The following is an 11,453-nucleotide window of genomic DNA, read 5'->3' as shown; positions in this document are numbered from 1 at the left end:
AAACATTATGGGGCAACCTCCAGATAGCATTTATTAAGGGGAATTTCACAACGCCAAAGTATAAGGTACACCTATCATATCCCCCCCCCCCCCATGGGCCATTTCTAACATTATGGGGTGTGTGGAAATCTTGGACAGGTAACCCTCTTCACTTCATCGAGAGATGAATGCCTAAATACAGGGTATTACTTGGAACAGCCCCTCCTTAGTTACACTATTGGCAGCCCACTGGACAGGTAAGAAGTGTCATAATACAAAGATATAAATACACACTGTACACATTTGAGGACATTTGGACATTCTGCTATTACCTGTCAAGATAATAACAGGATACAAAAACTTTAAACAGTACCATTTCAAAGTATACAGGCAGGCCCTTGCACTACATGCTTTGGGTAATTCATCCATAAATCAGAGCAAAAAACAGATGGGTATAGTGTGTATGGGTTTGGCAAAGTCAGCAGATAGATGATTGAGGATAGATAGAGAATTGGTATCAGCTGACTTACCAGTTGGGGGGAGGGAGGGTTACTAAAAATGATTTGGGGACACCACAAAAAAAAGCCTCTGCCACTCTGCCTGAATTTAAAGGTAAAATCACATTTCTAAACATTTTAGGGGGTGTTTGGGGTAAAGCACTACTATGGAGCTGATAAAATACATTGTTAAGTGACTACATGAGGTGAATATAGGGCCAGGAGAGAACATGCTGGGGAGGTTATTGAAGGCCAATCTGTATGAAGGACCTAAAAAAATAATTACATAAAAATCCAGCATGCATGAGGACAAAGGGGACATTCACAGCATATTACAATCATGGTCATTAGGGAATGAGGAAAGAAATACAATATATTATCAAATAAGGGGGTGAGTGGGCAACTAACACCCAAGACTGACGTGATTGAGTTGGACCATCCTCCTCCTCCTCCTCCTCCTGCTGCCACAACTCCACCACCAGAGCCACCACGTGGAAGGAAGCGTGGAAGGAAGACAAAAGAGTGATGGCCCTGGGTTCAGTCTGGTCTGACAAAAGCTGCAGCAGATGACGTTTATGTCCCCAGGCTCTGGTACTATGAGAGACTGCGATTTCTGTCAGACCACAGTGAAGTCAGCGAATCCCTCTCTACTCTTCCTTCCACTCTTCCTTCCACCCCAGCTGAGGCTTCCAATGTCCAACCTGGGCCTTCCAGCCAGGAAGAAATGGAGGAGCCCAGCTGGAGCCAGGTATAGCATTCTTCTACAGATTTCTGGTCAATAAATAAATTATGTTTATTAGATGTTATTATTGATCACTAATTGCTGATTGCAAAAAGTGTTTGACATATCAATAGACAGTAGTGGGCACCCAAAATTGGGACAAGAATGAAAAATGCTGGGCTCAGAAGGATAGTCTGTTATATTTGGTAACAGTCAATTTGCAACAGTCAGGAGGTGAAAATTGTGTGTGATTGATGAATCAAAAACTAAAACTATGTCCCTTTTTCATACACAGGAAGACCTCAGCCAGGAGGAGGTTGTGGAATGTGGCAGTCAGGAGAAGGTGGGGATTAGTGGCAGCCAGGAGGAGGCGGGGCTAAGTGTCAGCCAAGAGAAGCCTGGGACCAGTCGCAGCCTGACAGAATCACAGGTTCCTCCCCTCCGCCTTCCATATAAAAGAGCCAGGAAGACGACTCCCGTGCATGATTCTGCGCTCAGGCTGATTCAGGAGGCTTCTGCTTCCCTCCGAGCCTTACCCACTCCTGAAGAGGCCTTTGCCTGCATGGCTGCCACAAAACTGCAGGGCATGCAGGAGGGTCAATGCAAGCTCTGTGAGGACCTTCTGTATAAAGTCCTATGTAAGGGGGTGAGTGGGCAACTAACACCCAAGACCGACATGATTGAGTTGGACCATCCTCCTCCTCCTCCTGCTGCCACAACTCCACCACCAGAGCCACCACGTGGAAGGAAGCGTGGAAGGAAGACAAAAGAGTGATGGCCCTGGGTTCAGTCTGGTCTGACGAAAGCTGCAGCAGATGACATTTATGTCCCCAGGCTCTGGTACTATGAGAGACTGCGATTTCTGTCAGACCACAGTGAAGTCAGGGAATCCCTCTCTACTCTTCCTTCCACTCTTCCTTCCACCCCAGCTGAGGCTTCCGATGTCCAACCTGGGCCTTCCAGCCAGGAAGAAATGGAGGAACCCAGCTGGAGCCAGGTATAGCATTCTTCTACAGATTTCTGGTCAATAAATAAATTATGTTTATTAGATGTTATTATTGATCACTAATTGCTGATTGCAAAAAGTGTTTGACATATCAATAGACAGTAGTGGGCACCCAAAATTGGGACAAGAATGAAAAATACTGGGCTCAGAAGGATAGTCTGTTATATTTGGTAACAGTCAATTTGCAACAGTCAGGAGGTGAAAATTGTGTGTGATTGATGAATCAAAAACTAAAACTATGTCCCTTTTTCATACACAGGAAGACCTCAGCCAGGAGGAGGTTGTGGAATGTGGCAGTCAGGAGGAGGTGGGGATTATTGGCAGCCAGGAGGAGGCGGGGCTAAGTGTCAGCCAAGAGAAGCCTGGGACCAGTCGCAGCCTGACAGAATCACAGGTTCCTCCCCTCCGCCTTCCATATAAAAGAGCCAGGAAGACGACTCCCGTGCATGATTCTGCGCTCAGGCTGATTCAGGAGGCTTCTGCTTCCCTCCGAGCCTTACCCACTCCTGAAGAGGCCTTTGCCTGCATGGCTGCCACAAAACTGCAGGGCATGCAGGAGGGTCAACGCAAGCTCTGTGAGGACCTTCTGTATAAAGTCCTATGTAAGGGGGTGAGTGGGCAACTAACACCCAAGACCGACATGATTGAGTTGGACCATCCTCCTCCTCCTCCTGCTGCCACATCTCCACCACCAGAGCCACCACGTGGAAGGAAGCGTGGAAGGAAGACAAAAGAGTGATGGCCCTGGGTTCAGTCTGGTCTGACAAAAGCTGCAGCAGATGACGTTTATGTCCCCAGGCTCTGGTACTATGAGAGACTGCGATTTCTGTCAGACCACAGTGAAGTCAGGGAATCCCTCTCTACTCTTCCTTCCACTCTTCCTTCCACCCCAGCTGAGGCTTCCGATGTCCAACCTGGGCCTTCCAGCCAGGAAGAAATGGAGGAACCCAGCTGGAGCCAGGTATAGCATTCTTCTACAGATTTCTGGTCAATAAATAAATTATGTTTATTAGATGTTATTATTGATCACTAATTGCTGATTGCAAAAAGTGTTTGACATATCAATAGACAGTAGTGGGCACCCAAAATTGGGACAAGAATGAAAAATGCTGGGCTCAGAAGGATAGTCTGTTATATTTGGTAACAGTCAATTTGCAACAGTCAGGAGGTGAAAATTGTGTGTGATTGATGAATCAAAAACTAAAACTATGTCCCTTTTTCATACACAGGAAGACCTCAGCCAGGAGGAGGTTGTGGAATGTGGCAGTCAGGAGGAGGTGGGGATTAGTGGCAGCCAGGAGGAGGCGGGGCTAAGTGTCAGCCAAGAGAAGCCTGGGACCAGTCGCAGCCTGACAGAATCACAGGTTCCTCCCCTCCGCCTTCCATATAAAAGAGCCAGGAAGACGACTCCCGTGCATGATTCTGCGCTCAGGCTGATTCAGGAGGCTTCTGCTTCCCTCCGAGCCTTACCCACTCCTGAAGAGGCCTTTGCCTGCATGGCTGCCACAAAACTGCAGGGCATGCAGGAGGGTCAACGCAAGCTCTGTGAGGACCTTCTGTATAAAGTCCTACGTAAGGGGGTGAGTGGGCAACTAACACCCAAGACCGACATGATTGAGTTGGACCATCCTCCTCCTCCTCCTCCTGCTGCCACAACTCCACCACCAGAGCCACCGCGTGGAAGGAAGCGTGGAAGGAAGACAAAATGAGTGATAACCCTGGGTTCAGTCTGGTCTGACAAAAGCTGCAGTCTCTTGTATGACCACAGCCTGGGGACACAGATGTCATCTGCTGCTTTCCGGATCTCTGGGACTTCTGGACCAGACTGCCCTCCCTTAGATAAGGACTCCTCAGGCCACCAATTTTGCTTGAAAATAGTTGATGTGTGCCCTGGGGGTCCAAGGCTTCACCCACTTCTGCTGTTTCTCCAGCGTTGCCTCCCTCTTTGTTTAGTTGTGACCCCTTAATAAAAATTTTTTAGGGAAATTCTACTCTCCTGTGTGTGTTTTAATCCAAAAAGGACAGTTTGTTGGTGACGATTCAGGTACATTTCTAACATAAAATGTGAAATTAACAAGGGACACCAACACCAAACAATCTCCGACAGATTAAATAGAACAACATATCAATGGTGTTGTGGTAACTTGACACAAAAAACACACACAAACATTTTTGGGAGTACTAATAAAAATCCTAAAAAAAAAAATAACACCCTTCAAAAAAATACAAACACAAAAAAAGAATCTACATTAAAACCAAACAAAAAAAAAAAATACAACAAAATTATGTTGTCAGATGTGAGAAATCAAAATATATTGAGGGAATCCCGATAAATAGTAACGAAATAAGTTTGTGAGAAGTCTGTGTGAATATGAGCAGCAAAACTACTTTATTCTTGTCACATTATAAAGAAGAAGAGAGTGCGCTGTATTAAACCATTTTTAACATTGCAGCGTGACGAAAGTGCTGTATCCATTGCGAACGCTAAGTTTACCAGAACGAGCTGTTCCGTGTCGGAATTTCTTCTGAGCATGCGTGGCACTTTGTGCGTTGGAACAGGCCACACACACGGTCAGAATTGACGCAATCGGATTTTGTTGTCGGAAAATTTTATCTCCTGCTCTCCAACTTTGTGTGTTGGAAAATCCGATGGAAAATGTCCGATGGAGCCCACACACGGTCGGAATTTCCGACAACACGCTCCGATCGGACATTTTCCATCGGAAAATCCGACCGTGTGTACGGGCATTAGTGAAAATACACATATCCAACAAATCAACCTAATAAAGTCCTAACATTCTTTAGGCATCGTCCCCAGGTTTTTTGGTGTGTGGGCATGCACACCTTGTTTGAATTGATTATTATTACCAATAGGTGGGACAAATAATTCAGATATAAGAGGCCACTGTTTCATTGAGATAAAAAAGAAAAAACACACACCGATCATGTCTTCACAGGCAAACTGCTAAAGAAGTAGACTTGGTCTATGAAACATTTAGCCTCGGTTCACCGTAGAATGCAGTGCAAGAGACCCACGATCCATGCGTCTTTCCCACACTGCATTTATATCACACTGCAATAGCAATCTGCTGTGAGTGTCCATGCAGTCTTAATGACACCCCAAATGGAGGTCATAAACGTAGTGTGTTTCTCTGCACTGGATCGCATGGATCACAAAACGACCATACAATCTGGTTGTAGTGTGTTCCCAAAATTGCACAACTTTGGTGTGATTTGAGCCATTTAAAATAAATGAGCTCAACTTGCACTGCACCTAGTCGCATGTGAATTGCGCGGGAAGGGATTGCACCAAGGCTAGGAGTACAAAGAATAGCTTAGCTGCTGCTTTCCTATATGAGTTGATAGCATGGACAAGATCAATTAAAAGAGATTATGGCTTTTCTGAACATGAAAATATAAAATGTGTAATTGTGGTAGAGTTTAGGAAGAATCTTTGTAATAAATGTATGGAATTTTTAACAATGAGATTGTTTTTTGCTAAAATGGTACCCTTAACATCTACAGTTTCAAGAGAATCTTCTATAGGAATACCAAATAAATATTTGAGATAGTGGAACACAGCAACACTCTCACTTCACCATACACATATTAATTATTTTGTAAAACACTAGTCTAGCATAACTGTGTACGATACTGGTATTCTATGTACAAGGTACACCCTTATTTAAGTCTGACTGTCGATAGGTTTCTAATTTCTATGAGTAAATGAAAAAAAAAATATTGTCTCATATCAAGTTGGCCAGTGTACAGTACACAGAATACAAATTATTCTTTAAAAAAAAACTGATAATATTTACTTTCAATATAAAATCTGCATTATATTTCCTGGTTGGGATGTTTTCTGCATATATCAGCACCTAACCTTTGTTTGCATGATAGCAATTGACATTCTGATACATTGAAGTAGAGCACCTAAAGCTCCTACAAAGTTTGCAATATTACAATGTAAAAATTTTGTTTGAAACAAAACTGCATACGAATCACAAATATCAAGTTTATACAGCATGTTTCTATACACTTCCTATGATGTATTTTTGATTTTTTTTTTTTTTTTAGCATGCTTTACATTTTGTGAACTAGCTAGTACAGCCACAATGATAAAATACTTTGAAAAAGTTATTTTTTTCCCACTGTTCTTTTCACAATTTTTTTTCTCAGAGGTGGGGGCATTCTTGATCAAATCTCTCAGTGGAATACTTTTAGAGAAAACATATGCTCAGAATTGCTAAGTAATTGCAATATCACTAAAAGCTTTGCAATGAAATTACTGAGACTAAATGTTACGGAAATTAGATTTTTGTTGATCTAATTATGTCAATTTGATTCTAATATGTGTGATTGATTCTGAAATATTCTTCAGTACAATGTTACATCCTTTCTAATCTAAACACTTAAGAATACCTTTTTTTTCACAATATGAGCTTTAAATGAATGTTTAAGCCCATAAATATTTAAGTTTATTGTGATTCTTTTAAAACAACAGATGAAACATCAGAACACAGTTAAACAAAAACATGTTTTTGTCTTTTTTCCTCTTTTTAAGCACTTCATCCCCGGAAGAATTTACCCCCTTCCTGACTAGAGCACTTTTTGCGATTCAGCACTGTGTCGTTTTAACTGACAATTGTGCGGTTGTGCGACGTTGCACCCAAACAAAATTGATGTCCTTTTTTCCCACAAATAGAGCTTTCTTTTGGTGGTATTTGATCGCCTCTGTGGTTTTTATTTTTTGCGCTATAAACAAAAAAAGCAACAATTTTGAAAAAAAAAAACAATATTTTATACTTTTTGCTATAATAAATATCCCCATTTTTTTTAAAAAAAATCTATTTTTTTCTCAGTTTAGGCCGATATGTATTCTTCTACATATTTTTGGTAAAAAAAATCTCAATAAGTGTACATTGATTGGTTTGCACAAAAGTTATAGCGTCTACAAAACAGGGGACAGATTTATAGCATTTTTATTATTATTTTTTTTTACTAGTAATGGTGGCGATCTGTGATTTTTATCATGACTGCGATATTATGGTGGACACATCGGACAATTTTGACACATTTTTGGGACCATTGGCATTAATACAGCGATCAATGCTATAAAAATGCATTGAATACTGTAAAAATGTCACTGGCAGTGAAGGGGTTAACACCAGGGGGCGATCTGTGTTCCCCGGGAGGTGATTCTAATTGAAGGGGGAGGGGACTGACTAGAGGAAGTGACAGATCATGGTTTCTAGCTAATAGGAACACGCGATCTGCCACTCCTGTCAGAACAGAACAGTGAAGTGTGTGTTCACACACATTCATCCCTGTTCTGTGTCTCCTGCTCATGATCGCTCGTGGATGGCGGTCATTGAGACCGTTGGCCACGAGCATCAGCATCCCCGCTGTGCAGCGGGCGCACGTCTACTATCCCGACCCCGCGAGCCGACATGTAGCTACGATGGCTCGCTCAGGGGAGCATAACTGCGGCGGTTGGTCTGGAAGCAGTTAAAACAAAGCAAGCTTTTAAAGATAATCTGGTGCTTTAAAGAGTTTCTTTTTTTTCTTTTTGATTATTTTTTGAAGCACCCACCCTAGATATGAATGTTATTTCCATGGAACAGGGATTGACTTTGGAGCATTAGCCCATATGCTTGGTATATCAAGTGGAGGAGGTTCTTTTAGGGCCCATTCACACTTTTCCATTATGCCATTACACCAAAATATACCTTTGTTGTGAAAAGTGTGAATGGTTCATTACAAAAGTCACTTTTTCATTATATCCTTCTATATCAGTTTTATCAGAAACTGCTAAGCATAGCATAAATGTCTGTCACACTGGTACTGGGCTATCTGGGGATTAGGGAACTATCTTATAAACACAGGAATGCTGGCTAGATTATTCCTGGCACCGTAACTGTCTCATGCCATCAATTTGCAATTACAATATAATAAATGAAAAGGAGAAACATTTTAAGCTGTCATCCTGCACTGTATATTTTTTTGTTAAAATCAATGCCTCTAAATACCTTTTTGTGATATATCTTGAGGCCAGTCACGTGACCCCCGGCCGCTCTAATACTCCGATCCAGGGCTACAGCGGGAGGGGCCGAGATCTCCCTCTGTCGTCAGCCGAGAGGTCACATGACCGCCGAGCTGGCTGCTCAGCCCCTCCCACTGTAGCCCTGAATCGGAGTAGGAGAGCCACCGGGCGTCATACGACCGGCCTGAAGATACATTACAAAAAGTTATTTAGAGGCTTTGTTTCTAACAAACAATTACACAGTGCAGGATGGCAGCTTAAAAGAGAGGGGCTGGCAGCAATTTTTAAAAAATGTTTGTTTTTAACTAACATCAGTGGGGGGGGCAGAGACAAAGAGTCTCAAGCTGACAGGCAGGGAGGGGAGGGAGGAGAGGATGGGGGAGAGCAGAGAGGAGAGCTGTGAATGACGAAGGCACGTAGACTGACCGCGGTGTCAGGGCTCAGCAGCCATGATAACCGTGGTGAGTTTACAGGGGGAGAACCAGGCAGGATCAGCCAGGTTTTTTTACAGCTTACACAGGAACAGGTTATAAAGCGCAAGTACTGTGCTGTTTAACCTGCTATAAGTAGGGATGAGCCAGATGTTCGAGTCGAACGTAAGTGAACAGTGAACAATATGCGGTGTTTGCGGCAAATTTGAAAGCTGTCGGAACACCGTTACAGTCTATGGGACACTAGCATGAAAAATCAAAAGTGCTAATTTTAAAGGCTTATATGTAAGTTATTGTCATAAAAAGTGTTTGAGGACCTGGGTCCTGCCCTAGGGGACGTGTATTAATGTATGTATATGTATTAATGCAATTTTTTATTAAACGGCTGGGGGGGGGGGTGTCTATAGTATGCCTGTGAAGTGGTGCATTTTTCCAGTGTTTAGAACAGTACCACAGCAAAATGACATTTCTAAAGGAAAAATTGACATTTAAAACTGATCGCAGCTGTAATGAATTGTCGGGTCTCGGCAAGATAGATACAGATAATTGAAAAAAAGTGCATGGGATCCCCCCATATTAAGGGGAGCCCCGAATCAAATTTTTTTAAAAAATTGCGTGGGGGTCCCCCTACAATCCATACCAGGCCCTCCGGGTCTGATATGGAAATTAAGGGGAACCCTGCACCAAATTTTTTTTAAAAATGGCGTAGGGGTACAAATGTACCCCTACCATTTCACAAAAAAGTGTCAAAGTGGTAAAAAAGACAAGAGATAGCTTGGGACAAGTCCTTTATTAAAAAATAAAAAATAAAAATGTCCCACGGTGTAAGTGCGCTGCTCGACGGACCAAAAAAAAAGAAGCCACAACCGATCCACCTCCATGGGAGGCTCCCGCCGCCTGACGCGTCTTTGTTGTGACAGCTCTTATATAACTGAGGGTGGGGGCTGGGATCTGGGGGTCCACTTATTAAAGGGGGCTTCCAGATTCCAATAAGCCCCCGCCCGCCCACAGACCCCCACAACCACTGGGCAAGGGTTGTGGGGATGAGGCCCTTGTTCCCATTTTTGTCCCATCAACATGGGGACAAGGTGCTTTGGGGGCTACCCCAAAGCACCCTCCCCATGTTGAGGGCATGTGGTCTGGTATGGCTTAGGAGGGGGGGCACTCTCTCATTTTTCCCTGCGGCCTGCCAGGTTGCGTGCTCAGATAAGGGTCTGGTATGAATTTGGGGGGACCCCTACACCATTTTTTTGAAAATTTTGTTACTGGGTTCCCTTAAAATCCATACCAGACCTGAAGGGTCTGGTATGGATTTTGGGGGAACACCTATGCCATTTTTTTAAATTTGGTGCAGGGTTCCCCTTAATTTTCATATCAGATCCGAAGGGTCTGGTATGGATTTTAGGGGGACCCCCACGCAATTTTTTTTAAAATTTTGATTTGGGATTCCCCTTAATATTCATACCAGACCCAAATGGCCTGGTAATGAACTGGGGGGGATTCAATGTTCTTTTTTTCAATGAGTTTTGTCTATATTGCCGAGACCCAACAATTCATTACAGCTGCGATCAGTTTTATATGAAAATTTTGTCAAAATGACAAAAATGTCATTTTGCTGTAGTACTGTTCTAAACACTATAGACACCCCCCAGGCACGATATGTAAAGGAATGTTTCATTTTTATTGTTTCACTTTAAGCATTAAAAAAATCACTGCTCCCGAAAAAACGGCTGTTTTTTTTTTTTTAATTTGCATTGATACATGTCCCCTGGGACAGGACCCAGGTCCCCAAACACTTTTTATGACAATAACTTGCATATAAGCCTTTAAAATTAGCACTTTTGATTATTCATGTTCGTGTCCCATAGACTTTAACAGTGTTCGTGTGTTCTGACAAATTTTTTTGCCTGTTCGCATGTTCTGCTGCGAACCAAACAGGTGGGTGTTCGGCTTATCCCTAGCTATAAGGGAACAGGATCTCTGTTTTCTTTTTTTTTGTAGGGTTACAAACACTTGAAGAGCAAAACCTCCTAACCTAATTTAATGAACAATAAACAATTATTATAAGCAATAAATCTACAATCCACAAAAAAATAAAAATCAATATAGTTCATTGAATCAAATACCATTATTGCATAATAAAAAATTATGAATAAAGTCATCACATCCATAATGAAAAACTGTTTTGATATTTTAGTTCATTCTTCATATTAGTATACAATTATGTATCAACTTGTTTATTATGGATGAGGTTTGGACTTGCCGCTACCAAACTTTGCATGGTTTGCTGACTGTATTCACAAAAATATTGCTGTATTGAATTGTTTGCAAACACAATGCACTGGTTAGTCTTTAAAGTTATATTATGCTAAATTACTGTGGATTGCAGTGTGATGGACTACATATTTTTGTGAACTGCATTCACAGGAAACTCAACCTTTTTGTGTTTTTCAACAGCAACTTTAATTGATGTTTACCTGTTGGGTCTCCCCTTGCAATCTTTTTTTATAGATTTCTTTTTTTTTTTTTAACATTTATAAATTTTTTTGTTGATGTTGAAAACAGAAAAAAAAATTAAGGAGGGAGGTTTTAATTATTTTTGTCGCTAGGGTCTTTTCTTTATTGCAGGGTGCTCGACTTGTTGCTGACACAGGCAAAGATACCCTTTGTTTGCAGCATATCATTGCATATTGTCAGTAACGTAGTGTACACCAAAGCACCACATATTTATCCACCCTATTTCCATTGCTTTCATTGGATTTAGGCAATCACCTTT

This window comes from Aquarana catesbeiana, linkage group LG04, assembly GCF_042186555.1.
Source record: "Aquarana catesbeiana isolate 2022-GZ linkage group LG04, ASM4218655v1, whole genome shotgun sequence".
Lineage (NCBI taxonomy): Eukaryota > Metazoa > Chordata > Amphibia > Anura > Ranidae > Aquarana > Aquarana catesbeiana.
The sequence above is the reverse complement of the archived record's forward strand: the minus strand, read 5'-3'. Positions refer to the sequence as shown.